This window comes from Miscanthus floridulus, chromosome 6 (assembly GCF_019320115.1).
Source record: "Miscanthus floridulus cultivar M001 chromosome 6, ASM1932011v1, whole genome shotgun sequence".
In the NCBI taxonomy this organism is placed as follows: domain Eukaryota; kingdom Viridiplantae; phylum Streptophyta; class Magnoliopsida; order Poales; family Poaceae; genus Miscanthus; species Miscanthus floridulus.
In genome coordinates this window covers 10,648,312-10,666,675 of record NC_089585.1, presented here as the reverse complement: position 1 = coordinate 10,666,675, position 18,364 = coordinate 10,648,312, and positions in this window count along the sequence as shown.

Genomic DNA, 18,364 nt, shown 5'->3' with positions numbered 1-18,364 from the left:
GTCAACAGGTACTCCTATCAGAAGCCTTACAAGGATTCGGCAGCACAGCGCCTGCACGCCCAACACTGTTGGCGATGTGAGCCCCCAGGTATGGTCCATCATGGCCACGGGTCACGTCGAGATGTGCCCGCTTCCCACCCAGTGTTAGAAGTTTGACCCTAGGGTCGTACTCTTAGACCCGTAGTGGTTGGAGGCGGTATGGATCCCCGTCGGGCGAGACGGAGCCCGTGTGAAAGCTCTAGTTTGGTTTTGGTGAATTGATGAAACCCTAAGTGCTAACCTAGTTTATCAAAGTGATTATGAGATAGGTGGCACTACTTCAAGTGATGAAGAAATTGTGAAGATCATGATGATGATGATCAAGTGCTTGTACTTGAAAAGAAGAAATAGAAAAACAAAAGGCTCAAGGCAAAGGTATAAATGGTAGGAGCCATTTTGTTTTGGTGATCAAGACACTTAGTGAGTGTGATCATATTTAGGATCGATAGCCGTACTATTAAGAGGGGTGAAACTCGTATCAAAATGCGGTTGTCAAAGTGCCACTAGATACTCTAACTCATTGCATATGCATTTAGGATCTAGTGGAGTGCTAACACCCTTGAAAATGTTTGTGAAAATAAGCTAACACATGTGCACAAGGAGATACACTTGGTGGTTGGCACATTTGAGTAAGGGTGAAGAAGATAGAGTTGAAAAGGAGTTAGTCACGCTAGTCACGCAGTGACCAGACACTGGTCTTAGTGGGACCGGTGGGTCCGGTCAATGATACAACAAAGATGCTGGCGTCGGTCTTCGATCGGACGTTGGGTCACTTGGTGGCCGGACGCTGACAGGGTGCGTCCAGTATGGCTAATGTGGCAGCGCACAGAAGAGTCACCATGTGACCGGACGCTGGGTGAGTTCGGTCGAGCATGACCGGACGCGTCTGGTCGTGAAAAATCGTTTCTGGATGCTTACTAGAAACGACTAGACGCTGAGGTCTAGTGTCCGGTAACTTCGCAGCAGCGTGTCCGGTCATCACTTGACCGTTGGGATTAGGCGCTCAACATTTGAAGATAGGGGACATGTGGCACGCATCGCGTGACTGGACACAGAGGTCCAGCATCCAGTCGATATGACCGGAGCGTCCGGTCACCCCGTGTTGTGCCCAGTGAAGGGGTACAACGGCTCTATTTCATGGGGGCTTCTATTTAAGCCCCATGGCCGGCTCAAGCTCACACTCTTGGCCATTTGCATTGACATAGCAACCTTGTGAGCTTAGCCAAAGCCCTCCCACTCATCTCCATCATTGATTCATCATCTTTGTGAGATTGGGAGAGAATCCAAGTGCATTGCTTGAGTGTTTGCATCTAGAGGCACTTGGTGTTTGTGTTTCACTGCGGGATTCGCTTGTTACTCTTGGTGGTTGCCGCCACCTAGATGGCTTGGAGCAGCGAGGATCGTCGAGCGAAGGTTGGTGATTGTCTCCGGCTCCGATCGTGGTGATTGTGAGGGGTTCTTGACCTTTCCCCGGCAGAGATCCAAAAGGTACTCTAGTGGATTGCTCGTGGCTTTTGTGATCCTCATCTTGTGTTGGTTGTGTGGCACCCTATTGAGGGTTTGTCATGTGATGCCAATTAGTGCGTGAACCTCCAAGTGAGTGAATCGCCACAACAAGGAGTAGGCTACCGGTAAGCAAGTGAACCTCGGTAAAAATTATTATGTTCATCATTTGATTTCGAGGTGATTGGTCTTCATTGGTATTCATTCTTGTGATTGATTGGCTCCTTCCTCGACATGACGATATAAACAAATTACTCACTCTCTTTACATTACCGCAAACTAGTTGTCAAGGTCTTTAGTGTAGCTAGTTGTGAGAGCTTGTTAGTTTGGTTAGTGTGGCTCTTTAGTTAGCCTTTGAGAGCACACTAACTTAGTATAGTGACATAGCTATTGTATGGATAGAAACTATATAAACTAGAATTGTGGTAGGTGGCTTGCATTTTTAGTAGGCTAGTGCAACACTTGCTTCGCCTCATAATTGTTTAACCGGTTTGTTAAGTGTTGTTGTAGAAATTTTTATTAGGCTATTCACCCCCCCTCTAGCCATTAGGACCTTTCACCGCGCCTGAGGGGTCAAGCGAGACAGAGCCTGCACCCTTAGGGTCGGGTGAGATGGGGCCTACGCTCGAGGGGTCTGGCGAGACAGGGCCCACGCCCGACGGGTTTGGTGAGACGGGACTCGCGCCCGACGGGTCGGGTGAGACGGAGCCTGCGCCCGAGGGATCTGGTGAGATGGGGCTCGTGCCCTCGGGGTCGAGCAAGACTAAGCCCGCACCCTCGGGGTTGGGCGAGACCTTAAATACATCTTGGACCATCCGGGCGAATTAATGTTCGTAGCCCGATAGTAGCCCCCGAGCCTACGGAGGAGTAGAATACTCCTTTGGAGGCTTTTTTCAGGCGGGAGGACTCTAGGGCCTCGGTCTCCCTTCATAGACCACAGGGTGTCTTGGTAGGGTTGCGATTCCTTTCTATCGTGATTGGACTCCTTGGGAACATGTAGCTACGGGATTCGGGGGGCCAGAAAAGATTTCCCATAATTCCGATCCCTCCCTAGGATCCGATCAATCCGCCATCGTCATGTGACCGCGTATTCGGTCTTCTTACGAGTCCAATTTCCCTCGAGCCCCCGCCCATAGCAGGGGTCTAGTCGAGGGGTCAGCTCATCTTGTGATCGTCCTCCCTCAAGCGTTTTTTCGATAAAACAGAGGGGTTGAGCCGTGCCATGTTTTCCTCGATGGACAAATCACGATGCTCGGTGAGCTGCTAACGGGCTAGTCCGAGTGGGGCCCAATCTTCCCATTTGCATGCATCTGGCATGGGTTAGCTGGTGACCGACTTTAGATTCTTGGTGGCCAATCCATATAGTTCTTGGGTTCGTTCGACCGGTCCCAAGGGCTCGCTGCCTTTCTTCGAGGAAAAACCATGGACTGTGAACCGACCAAGACTCGAACGTGGGCTAGGATGCCTATGGTGCTTGTGTGCCTGGGTACTGGCCGCTAGCGGGCCCATCCCTTTCCACCCCTCAATCTAAAGGCACCTCGGAGCGGTTGTGAACCCATCGATGGGCCAACCTTCGAACTCCTAGGCCTGAATGGGCCGTGGGAGGGTTTTCAGCTCCATATCCCTCCTTACCTATGGCAGTTCTCGACCCATCGAATGGGGCGAACGATCATCCAACGCATCCTTCGAGGGAGCGGCTGAAGGTCATGTGCGCATGTTTCTCGGAGAGGCGATGTGACGAGGCGTGGTGGGCATGTAGATCTAGGTGGACGGTTCGCCTCTTGCTTCACCTTTCCTTATAAATAGCGGCCTTTCCCTTCATCATGTGATACGCCTAACCACAACCTCGCCTTCTCTGCTTCTCTGCCACCAGCGTTCGGACCTATTGCCTTCGCTCTTCCTCCGCTAGCGTAGCTCTCGGTCCTCATCAAGTGCGGTCTTCTCCATGGGAGGACTGATGCGGCAGAGTGGCTCGTGCCCAGTCGCAAGGAGGCACCAGCGCCGCCCGATGGCTACATTGTGTCCTTCGCGCCCTTCCATGAGCGCGGGCTCACGATTCCCCCCATCCATTCTTCCGAGTACTGCTGCACCACTACCAGATTGAGCTGCAGCATCTGAACCCCAATGGGATCCAGCACATCGTGGCCTTCATCGCATTTTGTGAGGGGTACCTAGGGATCGAACCCCACTTTGAACTATGGAGGTACTTCTTCTCTGTTTCCCTGCTTAAGAAGATGGATAGAGCTGGGGACCTCCCAGTGCCGATGGGCTGCATGGGCATCCACCTCTAGGGGCAGCGGTCCACCAAGTACATGCCCTGCTAGCTGATGAGGTCCAACAAGGGGTGGCATGCATAGTGGTTCTACATGAAGAACGATGCCGCCGCCCCCTTGCCGGACTTCACTGGACACCTCATCGAAGAGGCGCCGTAGGTGTGGTCGTGGGGACCTCCCAAGAAGGAAAAGAAGAGGATGCGCGATATCCTTGATGCCATCATGTTCCTAAAGAGCCATGGCCTTCGTAGGGCTGGTGTCATCAGGGCATATCACGCGAGGAGGGTGGCACCGCTGAAGGCGTGTGCCCTCCTACTGTACGGGATGATGCCCGACGCATAGCTCAATGGGACGGTGCTCGCCTAGGGTCCGCTCCACCACAGCGAGGTCGCGCAGTGCATCAAGGAGGTGATAGAAGAGTCCAACGCCATGTTCCTGATCCCAGGACATCTTGCGATGTAGCTGGACGTGGGCTTCGTCGATCTATCGGTGGGGTTGGGATTTTGGGCCTCCATCACACTGCTGCCAGAGCATGCGGCTGTGAGGGCGGTGAACCATGCCACAGATGAGAAGAGGAAGAAGGAGAAGGACGATAAGAAGGCAAGGTGGTGGGTGAAGTAGTGGGCGAGGCTGAACCGAGGATAGCGGCGTCAGGGTTCGGATGAGGAAGAGGAGGAAGAAGAAGAGGAAGTAGATTATGAGACGATAAGAAGGCGACAGTTTCGGGTCACTCGTCCAATGGGACGAGCTGGGCTGCAGGGACGAGGATCCATCTCTGCCGTAGGTGGGGCCTTTCCCATGGCATGCCCCAGCGTAGGACGGTAGCAAGTTGGCCGCACAGTGTCCGTCTCGGCAGGCGGGCTGGGCAGCGCAGTAAAATGGGAGGAGCGCTGTGGGAGTGAGAGAGGAAAGGTAACGATGAGTGCGGAGATAGCATGCGGGATGGGTGGATCGGGTTCGACGCGGTTCGGGTGCATCCATCCCCATCCGGACGCCCGCTATATATCATTATATCGTAAAAACAATCGATGAATCTCTCTTCTCTCTGATTGCCCACTCTTGCATGAAGGATGGAGTTGACACTTGATAGGAGGTTAGAAAAAACTGATTTCTTTTGTAGAGTGGGCCCGATCTTTATTTCTCTCACCATTGTGCGATGTAAGAGCAACTCCAAGAGGGTTGGTAAAAATAGATGGCTAAATCCATAATTTAGCCAATCTCTAAAATAGAAATCCCCACAAAAAAATAGAAACTCCAACAGCCTTTCTAGTATGGTGAGGCAGATGGCTAGCGGCACATGCAAGATATATTTACCATGCGAGAATTCTGGGATAGATGGCTTGATATTTTAGAAAGTCGGATACAATAGCTGTTGCACTCTCTTTTCTTCCCAAAATAGTCAAATATAGATTACACAACATGGATGGCTCTTCTGTTGGAGTTGCTCTAACATAGCTAATGTCAACTTGATTGGGCCCCATGCTTAATAAGGTTAGATTACATGCACATTGCATGCGGCCCATGTTCTATGGAGACTCCACCCCGATGAAGGCTCTAGTTTGGTTTTGGTGAATTGATGAAATCCTAAGTGCTAACCTAGTTTATCTAAGTGATTATGAGATAGGTGGCACACTCCAAGTGGTGAAGCAAATGGTGATGATCATGATGATGGTGTGACCATGGTGATGATCAAGTGCTTGGACTTGGAAAAGAAGAAAGAGAAAAATAAAAAGCTCAAGGCAAAGGTGATATCCATAGAAGCTTTTTGGTTTGGTGATCGAGACACTTAGCGAGTGTGATCACATTTAGGATCGATAGCCATACTATTAAGAGGGGTGAAACTCATATCGAAATGCAGTTATCAAAGTGCCACTAGATGCTCTAACTCATTGCATATGCATTTAGATCTAGTGGAGAACTAACACCCTTGAAAATGTTTGTGAAAATATGCTAACACGCATGCACAAGGTGATACACTTGGTGGTTGGCACATTTGAGCAAGGGTGGAGAAGTTGGTGAAGTGAAGGAGGTGATTTTCACTAAAAATCAGTGATCAGACGCTGCTCCCGGTGTGATCAGACGCAGGCCTATGAGTCCGGTCAGTGTTGGGCAGAGGAGTCGCATTGTTGGTCTCTGACCGGATGCTGGCGCAAGTGGTCACCTGACGCAACGCTTGTGCATCCAGTCAATGATGATGTATAGTGATGTAAGTGGTTGAGTGAGCACGGTGGAGACCTGACGTGGTGGCACATCTGGTCGCGTGTACCTGACGCGTCCGATCATGGTTTTGGGGCTCGGGGAGCTCTTTGGAGTCGACCTGACGTGCGGAGGTGGTTCTTATTGGCATGTCTAGTTGTTCTTTGGTGGCACGCGGGCGTGTGTTGATCTGATGCTATGGCGGTGTGTCCGGTCGCCCTTCTGGTGCATCTGGTCCCCACTTAAGCGATCACGCGGGAGTTCTTGACCGTTGGAGATCGGGCGACCATGGTTTGAATGGGGACACGTGGACGTTGATCTACGACTAGACGCTAGGGTATCGCGTGTTTGGTCACTTTGATCGGCACGTTCGTTCACCCCAAAACCAGTGCAGTGAGGAGCCCAACGGCTCTATTCGTGGGGGCTCTCTATTTAAGCCCCATGGCCGGCTCAAGCTCACTCTCTTGGCCATTTTCATTGACATAGCAACCTTGTGAGCTTAGCCAAAGTCCTCCCACTCATCTCCATCATTGATTCATCATCTTTGTGAGATTAGGAGACAATCCAAGTGCATTGCTTGAGTGTTTGCATCTAGAGGCACTTGGTGTTCGTGTTTCATTGCGAGATTCACTTGTTACTCTTGGTGGTTGCCGCCACCTAGATGGCTTGGTGCATTGAGGATCGTTGAGCAAAGGAAGGTGCTTGTCTCTGGCTCCGATCATGGTGATTGTGAGGGGTTCTTGACCTTTCCCCGGTGGAGAGCCAAAAGGTACTCTAGTGGATTGCTCATGGCTTGTGTGATCCTCATCTTGTGTTGGTTATGCGGCACCCTAATGAGGGTTTGGCATGTGTTGGCATTTCTTGGCATCACTTGTTACTAGGTTGTCATCCCTAGCATAATGCTAGAAATGCGGGGCTGGTAATTATTAATGACACTTGTAAACTTCAGAGAAAAATATATATATTAAAATACCCGCAAGCGTACAAATAATATACCATTGTAGCATTTCACCCGGGAGTATACCAGGTGTCGGTGCAGAAAGTGACCAACAAGTAAATATTTGTAGTTTTGCCGCACGTTGTGATCGGCGGTGGCCAAGCACTCAATGACACAGGGTTTATACTGGTTTAGGCAACATCCTACGTCTAGTTTGAGTCGGTCGGTGACTTTATTCCTGAGCCCAGGTGCTCGAAGTTTGCAGTGGGGTTACACACGAGAAGGAGAAAGATGGGGTGCACGAGTGGTCTGGTGGTTCTGTGGTTGTGAGCTAGTGAACTTGATCGATTTGGATTAGCTTATATGAACTTGAATCAACTGAGTCTCTTGGGAGAGAGCGCATCCCCTTTTATAGATGAAGGGGATGGCCTTACAGGTGAGAGGGAGAGAGTACGTATGCTTCTAAGTCTTGTTGCCCACGCCGGTGGGTATAGGATGATGGTAGGCGCCCACAACACTGTTGGATGTCAGATGCATGTGGGAGGTTACGTTGTTTTTGTTCGGGTATGGCGGATGTCGGTACCTGCAAATACTATTGATTCCTAGAGGCATGTGAGGAGTTTCACCATGTTCGCTCGGTACAGTAAATCCCGATGCCCATAACACTGTCGATGCCCAAGGGCATATGGGGGGCCTTATCATATGGGAGTTTAATTGGCGCCCACAATACTATAGAGGAAAATGTCGGCGCCTACAACACTATTTGTGTCAGGGCGGTTGTGGGGGTATGGCCCCCAAGACATGGGCCGCACCATCGGAGGTGGCCCGGCCCACAAGATCAAGGCGTGCACGGCGCTGCTCGGCATGCACCGCAAGACATTGTATAGTACCAAATAGGATACTTTACTTGTAACCCTGTCTCTCCAGACTATATAAGGAGAGGCAGGGGTCCCCTAGCGGATAGGCTACATCAAGCTACTTGGTCGTCTAGATTAATACAATACACCAAAGACACAGGACGTAGGGTATTACATCGATCAGACGGCCCGAACCTGTCTAAATCGCTGTCTCTATGCCTTGTGTCACCATCCGGTTCCTGATTACGCGCACCCCACCGACAAATCTACCATCGCGGGATACCCCTCGGTGGACTGCCGAGCATATTTTGTCGACAGTTGGCGCGCCAGATAGGGGCTGTGCGTGCTGATCCCATGGCGAACCAGATGGCGTACCTCAAGATCATCTACACGTTCTCGGCGATGGCCCGTGCTTCCAACCACTCGTACAGGCTACCGTTGAGGAGGTGCTCGAACAACAGCAGGCTCGTCGCATCGTCCAATCTCGAGACGCTGCATAGGAGCCTCACCACATTCATGATCCGGATCGTGCTCAAGATCTCCACCAATGATCGAGTCGACTGTCGCAGCTCCTGCACTGGGCTCTACTTCCGCAAGCCTAGCATCGGGCGTTACATTGGTTCCACTGAAGATCCAATCGATCTCAGGCTTACGTCGATCGACTACACGCAAGACCTGTGGCTGCACGAATGGTGCAGACAAAGTCGATCTAACTCGAACTCGTCTCGTGCACGAGCACCAGTCAACGAAAGGACTCAACGCCTCCGGACGATTTGCCGCGGTCAGAGTAGCCGTTCAGCAGCGTGACCTGGCCGGATCATTCAAGCTCTAAGTCCATGGACTCTGTCGAGATTAATACCAGAAAAATATGAGTCACGGTGACATCAACAACGTGTGCTAGATCCAATCTAAAATTTGCATGAAGGAATATGTATGCATCTACATCACCATGCAAGCAAGCACACGAAGGCTACGTCCGATCTACCCCTCCATGCAAATCATGCATATGCACGTATATCATCCGTGGAGCGATTTCCCAATGGCTGGTCGGTCGGCGTCTCCGCTTTGCACAAGCTAAGTCATGCTTTAATATTTTTCTAAATATTCTCCAATCGTTGTATATCGTTGTAATGTTTCTCCGAGCTGTTTTCTCCATATTTGCTCTCCAAACAATTTTCAGAACCCCTGAACAGTCATGTTGATGCTCGGACGCCTCCAGAGATGGCCCTATCTCCGGCTCCTCCCTACACGTGCATGAGCGTCTGCCCTCTTGAAGGGTCGAGATGGCGACTAGAGGGGGGGTGAATAGTCCTTTTTAAAACTTAATCACGTTGGCTAACCGAAACAAGTGCGGAATTAAAACTATCGGTCTAGCCAAGACTACACCTCTCTATCTATGTTCACAAGCACCTTGCAAAGATACTAATCAAGCAACAAAGGTGCCGGGCTAGCTAGAGCTCTCCTAACCAATTCTAGAAGCAAGGTCACACAAACCTATGCCACTAGTACTTTAAGCAACAAGGGAGCTCCTACACATGCTAGTAAGCAAAAGCACAAAGCCAACTAAGCTCACTAGCAATGCTCAATAACAAGGCAACCAATGCCGAATTAGAGAGCGCAAATACTTAGCTACACAAACTAAGCAAGGTGACTAACAAGGTTACACAAACCAAATTAGCCACTCAAGGGAGCTACTTCTATGCTACACAAGCAAGAAGATAATTAGCAAGCTACACAAGCTAACTAATTATTAAAGCAACAACACAAGCTCAATGTATATAAAAGTAATTGCAAGCTTGTGTAACGGGAATGCAAACCAATGGGAAGAACAAGGTTGACACGATGGTTTTTCTCCCGAGGTTCACGTGTTTGCCAACACGCTAGTCCCCGTTGTGTCGACCGCTCACTTGGTGGTTTGGTGGCTAATTGGCATCACCCGCCAAGCCCGCACGTCTGGCGCCACAAGAACCTACCCCGGAAGTGAGGGTAGCTCAATGACACGCTTTACTAAAGTTGCTCTTCGCGGCTCCCACAGGGCGAGCACAATGCCCCTCACAAAGCACTTCTCTGGAGCACCGCACAAGCTTCTTGCGGGCTTCCACGGAGACCACCACCAAGCCATCTAGGAGGTGGCAACCTCCAAGAGTAACAAGCACCACTGGCTTGCAACTCGATCACCTAGTGCCACTCGATGCAACCTCACGATGCAATCACACTAGAATCGCTCGCTCACACAATCGGATGATCACTATCAAGTATGTGTGAGATGGAGGGCTCCTAAGCACTCTCAAGCATGGACACAAAGTCCCCCAAGGTGCTCAGCACCAGCCATGGCCAAAGGCCACTTCTATTTATAGCCCCATGGGCTAAACTAGCCGTTACACCTTCACTGGGCAACTGTCGGGTCAACCGGATGCTCCAGTCGTGTTGACCGGACGCTGGACCTCAGCGTTTGGTCGCCCGATGATAGCCACGTGTCACATGCGTTCAACGGCATTCTTCCAATCTTCAATGGTCATCTTCTGACCGGACACAATAGCTTCAACTGACTGGACGCTGGACCTCAGCATCCGGTTGTTTACAGTAAGGTACCGACCCTGACCGGACGCGTCCGGTCGCACGTGATCGGACGCAGCCCAGCGTCCGGTCACACTCCAGCTCCTGCGTCACCGTGCGTCAGCCTGACCGGACATGCCCTGCCAGTGTCCGGTCACTTCCAGTGCCAGTGTTTGGTCGAAGACCGACGCCTGCACGCTCTTCGCCGCCACTGACCGGACACAGGACCCCAGTGTCCGGTCACCACGTGACCAGTGTCCGGTCCACTCTATGAGACCTGGTTTTTTCTGTCTAGGGTGCCGATGGCACCGTCGGACTGTCCGCACTCTATGGGCGGACACTCCGCAGGTGGAGTTTCTTCACCAAGTTGATCCACATCAACTCCAACTCCATCTCCTTTGTAAATGTGCCAACACCACCAAGTGTACACCACCATGTGTATGTGTGTTAGCTTTTCACAATCATTTCCCAAAGGATGTTAGCCACTCAACTTGCCACGCCACTTGATCCTAGCGACGATGCAAAGTTAGATCACTCGAGTGGCACTAGATGACCGATATGCAAACAAGTTTGCTCCTCTTGATAGTACGGCCATCTATCATAAACCCGGTCATAAACTTCTCTACACACCTATGACCGGTGAAATGAAATGCCCTAGGTTATACCTTTGCCTTGCGCATTCCATTCCATCTCCTTCAATGTCAATGCAACACATGCACCAACACGATCAACAATGATATGATCCACTTCATATCATCACGTGATCATATTGGTTCATCGATCTTGACTTTACTTGCTCTTCACCATTGCTATCGTCCATCGGCGCCAAGTCTTGCTCAAGCTTCACCGCCACGCGGTCCATCACTCCAAAGCCTTCGACTTGCCCTTCACGCTTGCAACCGGTCCATCAAGCCAAGTCTTGTCTTGATCTTCTCCACCTTGATCACATGACTCAATGTCATGTCTCATGTACAATAAGCTCCTTCATCATCACATGTGCGAGCTTTGCAACATCTTCAAGCCATCTTCACCTTCATGGCATATGTTGCTCACACACATGTACCTATGGACTAATCACCTGTGTATCTCACATAAACACCATTAGTCCACCTAAGTTGTCACTCAATTACCAAAACCAAACAAGGACCTTTCAATCTCCCCCTTTTTGGTAATTGATGACAACTCTACAAAGATATGGAAATTAAGCTCTTTTGGATTCATGTTGCTTGCCCAAGCAATTTTACCATGTGAAAATGATTTTGGACAAGTACCACAAACCCAAAATGGTAGTATTAGCTCCCCCTACATATGTGCTAGAATGTTTGATTTGAAGTTTGCACATATGCATAGATTAAAATTATGGGAGAGTAATTACTACCGAATGATGCTAAGGTGTATAGAATAAACCTTTGAAGCGTGTACCAATTGGAGTTGCACCTTTAAGTTCATCCTTAGCACCATGGTTAGCTAGACATCACTTGGCAATAAAAGCACTAGATACCTTGTGAGATCAACATTAAAAGCAAGGTACTAGCATTGCTTGCAAAGCATACAAAGTGTCTAGCTATTATCCTATGCATGCTAGTTATCAAATCATCATTCAAGTTTTACAACTAGCATACACCACACAAGCATGCATATTGAATTTGAAAGCTTATGCAATGCAAGCAAGCATATGAATATGCACATATCAAATGCAATCAATCAAAGTTCATGAGCTTGCTCCCCCTACTTGTGTGCTTCTTTTGTCCAAGAATTTTGATCCATCTCTTTTCTCCAATGTTGCTCCCTCTTTGTCCATGTTCATGTCCAACCTATATTTCTTTTATATCTCATCTCTCCCATTGTACAATCTCTCCCCCATTCAATCAAGCTTTCATATCTTTGTACAATCTCTCCCCCTTTGTCATCAATTTCCATAAAAGGTAAGCTTCTCATTGATGCAAAGGTATACATTTTTGGGGTAGATGGTTGAGGCTTGAGTCTTGTATTTTTGATGGACATTATGTATAGATACCACTTGTAGGAAGTGAATACCATTTGAAAGAATCTTCTAGTATGGAACAACTTGTTGGATTTGTCAATTTTGATCATTTCTTGAACATTTGCTATCTTTATGAGTACCACTTATAGGATATCACTTGTGGGTTTATCTAAACATCACTTGTGAATTCTTGATGAAATACTTGAGTCTAGATACCACTTGAAACATACAAACTAGATATCCATTTGCATTGTTGTCTTGTGCTTGTACTCTTATTATTTATCATGAGCTTTTATGTTGACTTGAATTAAATTGATTTGCCTAAGCTTTCAAGTCCGGTTTGAACCAATGACAAGCTTCTTCACACCTCTTTTAAGGGTTATCTTGTCAATGTTGTACTTGTTACTTGTTTAGCAATCCAAATTAAAATCAAGTACTTGGGTTCACTAGCTCATGAACAAATTCATATACTAACCACTAGATCAATTAATCATTCAAGCAATAGTGGTAGACTATGAATTTAAACATTTCATTTGTTAAGCATGATCCTATGAAGCATGTACTATATGCACTAACCGCATACTAGTAAGGGATGAAATGATCATGCACATTTCAATGATACCTTTGCTATGTTGGAGTAGAGGATAGTCACATAGATTTCAAGTCATTACTCCAATTTGCAATGTGAAGTCCAATTATAAACTTGGTGAAGACCAATAGATACCAATTTGAATTCCCTTCTTCACCCATATGAAATGAATACCACTAATGATCAAGTGCACTTTCTTGTTGTGGTTGACTTGCTTCATCTTTTGATCTTTGCTTGCATGAGAGCATCAATGTGAAAATACTACTTGAAATACCATGATTAACTCTCTTTTGGGTGTTGCTTGCTTTTCTTGATCAATCCTTTTGATTTCTTCAACTAAGCATCTCAAATGTCCCTCGGATCACCACTTCCATGTTAGCCTTCCAAGTACCACACTTGGTTTACCTACACATAGGCGGCAAGCCCTTACACTAGGGAGAAGTGACCTCTCTCCAAGAACCATTCTTGACACTCACTTGAGATAACTTGATTGATTGATCCAAGTGATGGACTTAACTTGATGAGTAACCTTGATTCCTTCTTTAAGTCCTTTTCTTTCTTCCAAATGATTTCCAATAGTCACTTGAACTTAAACTTCAACTTCATCTTGAGTTTGATCTTGATCTTTCAATTTGAGTACCAAATATATGCAAAGTACACTCCACAATCAAATGGCCTTGTACTCTTTTCTTGTCATGCTTTTCGATCATCTCAAAACCAAACTTAGGTACCTCAAACACTTGTAAACATGTTTCCAACTTGAGGACCTTTCAATCAAAGTGACTCTAGATCAATCCAATATTTGTCACTTTTCTGACAGATTTTGTACCCTTTAAAGAAATAAGCATATCTCCCAAAGTACAAATCCAAATACCACGAAATTTTGTGGAGGTGTGCATTACTAAGTTATATAGCAGCTGTAAAAATTTGAGCTTCATTTGACTTCTAGATTGCTACCATATTTCAATTCTTCCACTACTGCTATATGCTGAAAACTGCTGCACTATAGCTGACAAGTTCCACTCCAAAACTGAAGCATTTCTTATCCAATTTTCATGAAATTTCTACAGCATCTCATACCATAAGTCTAGAGCATGTACACCAATTTTCATGCCAATTCAATAGGTTTTGATCATTCAAACATGGCTATGATCACAGCTAGCTCAGATTCTCAATTATAGGATAGATTTCAACAATTGAGCTATACTTCATCAAATATGAATCAAACTTGATACTAACTTGTTTGAATACTTCCATAAGACATATATCCATTCAAACCACTTACTAAAAGTCATCTCATGAATTTATCCAACACAAATCAATCCAAACTTGATTACTAAGCAATTATCCATTCAAACATCTCATAGCAAGCAACATTGCATATTTATCCAATTCAATCAACTCATATGCACCCAAATGAAATGATCAACAAGAGATATACCTTGGTTATCTCATGATCATCCAACTAGCAAGCTTCAACTCAATTATTTGCAAGTCTTCAAATATTCCAATAAATCACCCCAACTTGAATATGACACTTGTATGTTGTAGCATTTGGACTTCATTCAATTTTCATTTAGCATTGGGTTAGATATGCACTAAGCTTCAATGCTTGATTCAACATATGATGATTAATATGAACACAATTGAATCAAGTCTCCAATGCCGATGGTACCTACAATCAATCATCCACTTTTTGATGGTACCCAAACAAGTTTGGGTCCTCTCAAGTTAGGAGCAATATACTTAGGCATAGCCTTAGTATGAATATTGGGATGTTTTGCAATTGCAACCAATTAGGTACCATTGCCATCCTTTCTAAGCACATTATTATCAACAATTGAAGTAGGCTTAGAAATATCACCTAGGGGACATGAATGTGCCATGTGTCCCCTTTCCCGGCATGAGTAGCACTTTCTCTTTGCTTGAGCCTTCTCTTCTTTGCTCATATGGTGCTTCTCATTGCCTTGCCTCTCATGGATTGCTTGAGCCTTCTTCTTAAGCTTGGTAGGACACTTAGAGGCAAAGTGTCCCATACTTCCACACTTGAAGCACTTGATGTGAGCATAATCTTTCTTCTCATCTTCATTCTTGCTCATCATCTTGGCATCTTGAGTTTGCATTGGATGCCTTACCTTTCCACCCCTTCTTGTTTTCTTCTTTATCATCAAATCACCACCATCTTCATGGTTGATCTTGATTTGAACTTGGGGTGTCTTCTCTTGCTCAACTTGTGGCTTTGGTTGAGGCTTCACTTGTTGCTTCACCAATTGCTTGGTTGGGCACATTGAGGTAAGATGACCCCAAGTGCGGCACTTGAAGCACTTCACATTCCTTAGCCTCTCTTCTTCTTTCTTCAACTTGAGCTTTTCTTCATTGGGGCAACCATTTGCAAGATGTCCCACTTCATGGCACTTGAAGCACATGAAATGAGAGAGCTTCTCTTGTTCTTGCTTCTTCATCTCTCTTTCATATCTTCTCTTGCCCCATCTTTTGCCCTTGATCTTGCTCTTGTTGAAGCCAATGCCACTTATGTCATTGCGGCTTTCTTGATGATTGACTTTGCTAGTCTTGAAGCCGACTCCACTCTTGTCACCAAAGTTTCTTTGAGTTTTCAACATATGCTCAAAGGTGACTTGAGAGTTGTAGCACCTCTCTAACTTGTTGCTCAATTTCTTCACTTGTTCATTGAGCTCATTGTTCTCCTTCAAAAGGTTAGTCTCACAAGACATAGAAGTAGAATAAGCATCTATATGTGAAGAGCATGGCATATCTAATAAATCATCACATGAGGTGGATACATGCTTCTTGCCTACATCACAAGGGTTAGCAACAATTTGTGATTGGTCAATTGACCCGTGTGATGAGCTCTCATTATTTTTAAGTTTCTTTCTAAACATTTTAATGAGAGAAGCATGTTGTTCTAATAATTCATCATGAGATGCAAGTAGTGTCTCATGATTCAATTTAAGCTCATCATGTGAAGATTTATAAGCATCAAGTAAGTCTTTATGTTCTTCACAAGAGTTCTTTAGAAATGAGTTTTCATTTTCTAATTTCAATGTTTTAGCTTTCTCATTTTCTAAAGACATGGTCATGCTAGCAAGTCTACTAACAAGCTCATCATATGAATCAACATGATCAACCACATTATCATTTGATACCTTAGTGTCACCTTGTGACATGAGACAATGTGGTGTGGTTGGAGAGCATGTAGTAGCATCTTCATCATGGCTTGAGCATGAACCATCATTACCATCAAGTGTGCAATGGGTAGCATCATCACTTGCAACACTTGAGGCATCATCATCAACCTTGTCAAGTGAACTTGTAGTTGATCGATCATCATCATCATCACTTGACCATGAGGTGGAGCAATCTTCCACAATCACCAAATTGTGGTTATGCTCAACACACTCATGCGCCTCCTTCTTTGGTTCATCCTCCTTCTTGAATTTACCATCATCCCATGTGGAGGAGTCACCGTAAAAGGCTTGGAGTGCTAGCCACATATCATGAGCACTCTCCAAGTCCCACACACGTCTAAAAATATCATCATGTATAGCACACGTTAGATAATAAAGAGCATGATGATCAAGTTGTAAGCAATCCTCTTGCGCTTGGGTGAGGTTATCCTTATCCAAGGCATCACGAGAAAAACCAACAACAATGATCCACCATGCCTTGGGACCCAATTCACGGAAATGATCAAGCATATGATGTTTCCTCCGTGCATAGTGTGTGCCATCAAAAATGTGTGTGTCACAAACAACTTCTAGCCCAAAGTTCACCATCCTCTCGGGTCGGTGAAAACCACAAATGAGAGACCGGGCTTTGATACCACTTGAAGGGTCGAGATGGCGACTAGAGGGGGGGTGAATAGTCCTTTTTAAAACTTAATCACGTTGGCTAACCGAAACAAGTGCGGAATTAAAACTATCGGTCTAGCCAAGACTACACCTCTCTATCTATGTTCACAAGCACCTTGCAAAGATACTAATCAAGCAACAAAGGTGCCGGGCTAGCTAGAGCTCTCCTAACCAATTCTAGAAGCAAGGTCACACAAACCTATGCCACTAGTACTTTAAGCAACAAGGGAGCTCCTACACATGCTAGTAAGCAAAAGCACAAAGCCAACTAAGCTCACTAGCAATGCTCAATAACAAGGCAACCAATGCCGAATTAGAGAGCGCAAATACTTAGCTACACAAACTAAGCAAGGTGACTAACAAGGTTACACAAACCAAATTAGCCACTCAAGGGAGCTACTTCTATGCTACACAAGCAAGAAGATAATTAGCAAGCTACACAAGCTAACTAATTATTAAAGCAACAACACAAGCTCAATGTATATAAAAGTAATTGCAAGCTTGTGTAACGGGAATGCAAACCAATGGGAAGAACAAGGTTGACACGATGATTTTTCTCCCGAGGTTCACGTGTTTGCCAACACGCTAGTCCCTGTTGTGTCGACCGCTCACTTGGTGGTTTGGTGGCTAATTGGCATCATCCGCCAAGCCCGCACGTCGGGCGCCATAAGAACCTACTCCGAAAGTGAGGGTAGCTCAATGACACACTTTACTAAAGTTGCTCTTCGCGGCTCCCGTGGGGCGAGCACAATGCCCCTCACAAAGCACTTCTCTGGAGCACCGCACAAGCTTCTTGCGGGCTTCCATGGAGACCACCACCAAGCCATCTAGGAGGTGGCAACCTCTAAGAGTAACAAGCACCACCGGCTTGCAACTCGATCACCTAGTGCCACTCGATGCAACCTCACGATGCAATCGCACTAGAATCGCTCGCTCACACAATCGGATGATCACTATCAAGTATGTGTGATATGGAGGGCTCCTAAGCACTCTCAAGCATGGACACAAAGTCCCCCAAGGTGCTCAGCACCAGCCATGGCCAAAGGCCACTTCTATTTATAGCCCCATGGGCTAAACTAGCCGTTACCCCTTCATTGGGCAACTGTCGGGTCGACCGGACGCTCCGGTCGTGTTGACCGGACGCTGGACCTCAGCGTCTGGTCATCCGATGATAGCCAAGTGTCACCTGCGTTCAACGGCATTCTTCCAATCTTCAATGGTCATCTTCTGACCGGACGTAGCAGCTTCAACTGACCAGACGCTGGACCTCAGCGTCCGGTCGTTTACAGTAAGGTATCGACCCTGACCGGACACGTTCGGTCACACGTGATCGGATGCAGCCCAGTGTCCGGTCACACTCCAGCTCCTGCGTCACCATGCGTTAGCCTGACCGGACACGCCCTGCCAGCGTCCGGTCACTTCCAGTGCCAGCATCTGGTCGAAGACCGACGCCTGCACGCTCTTCGCCGCCACTGACCGGACGCAGGACCCCAGTGTCCGGTCACCACATGACCAGCGTCCGGTCCACTCTGTGAGACCTGGTTTTTTCTGTCTAGGGTGC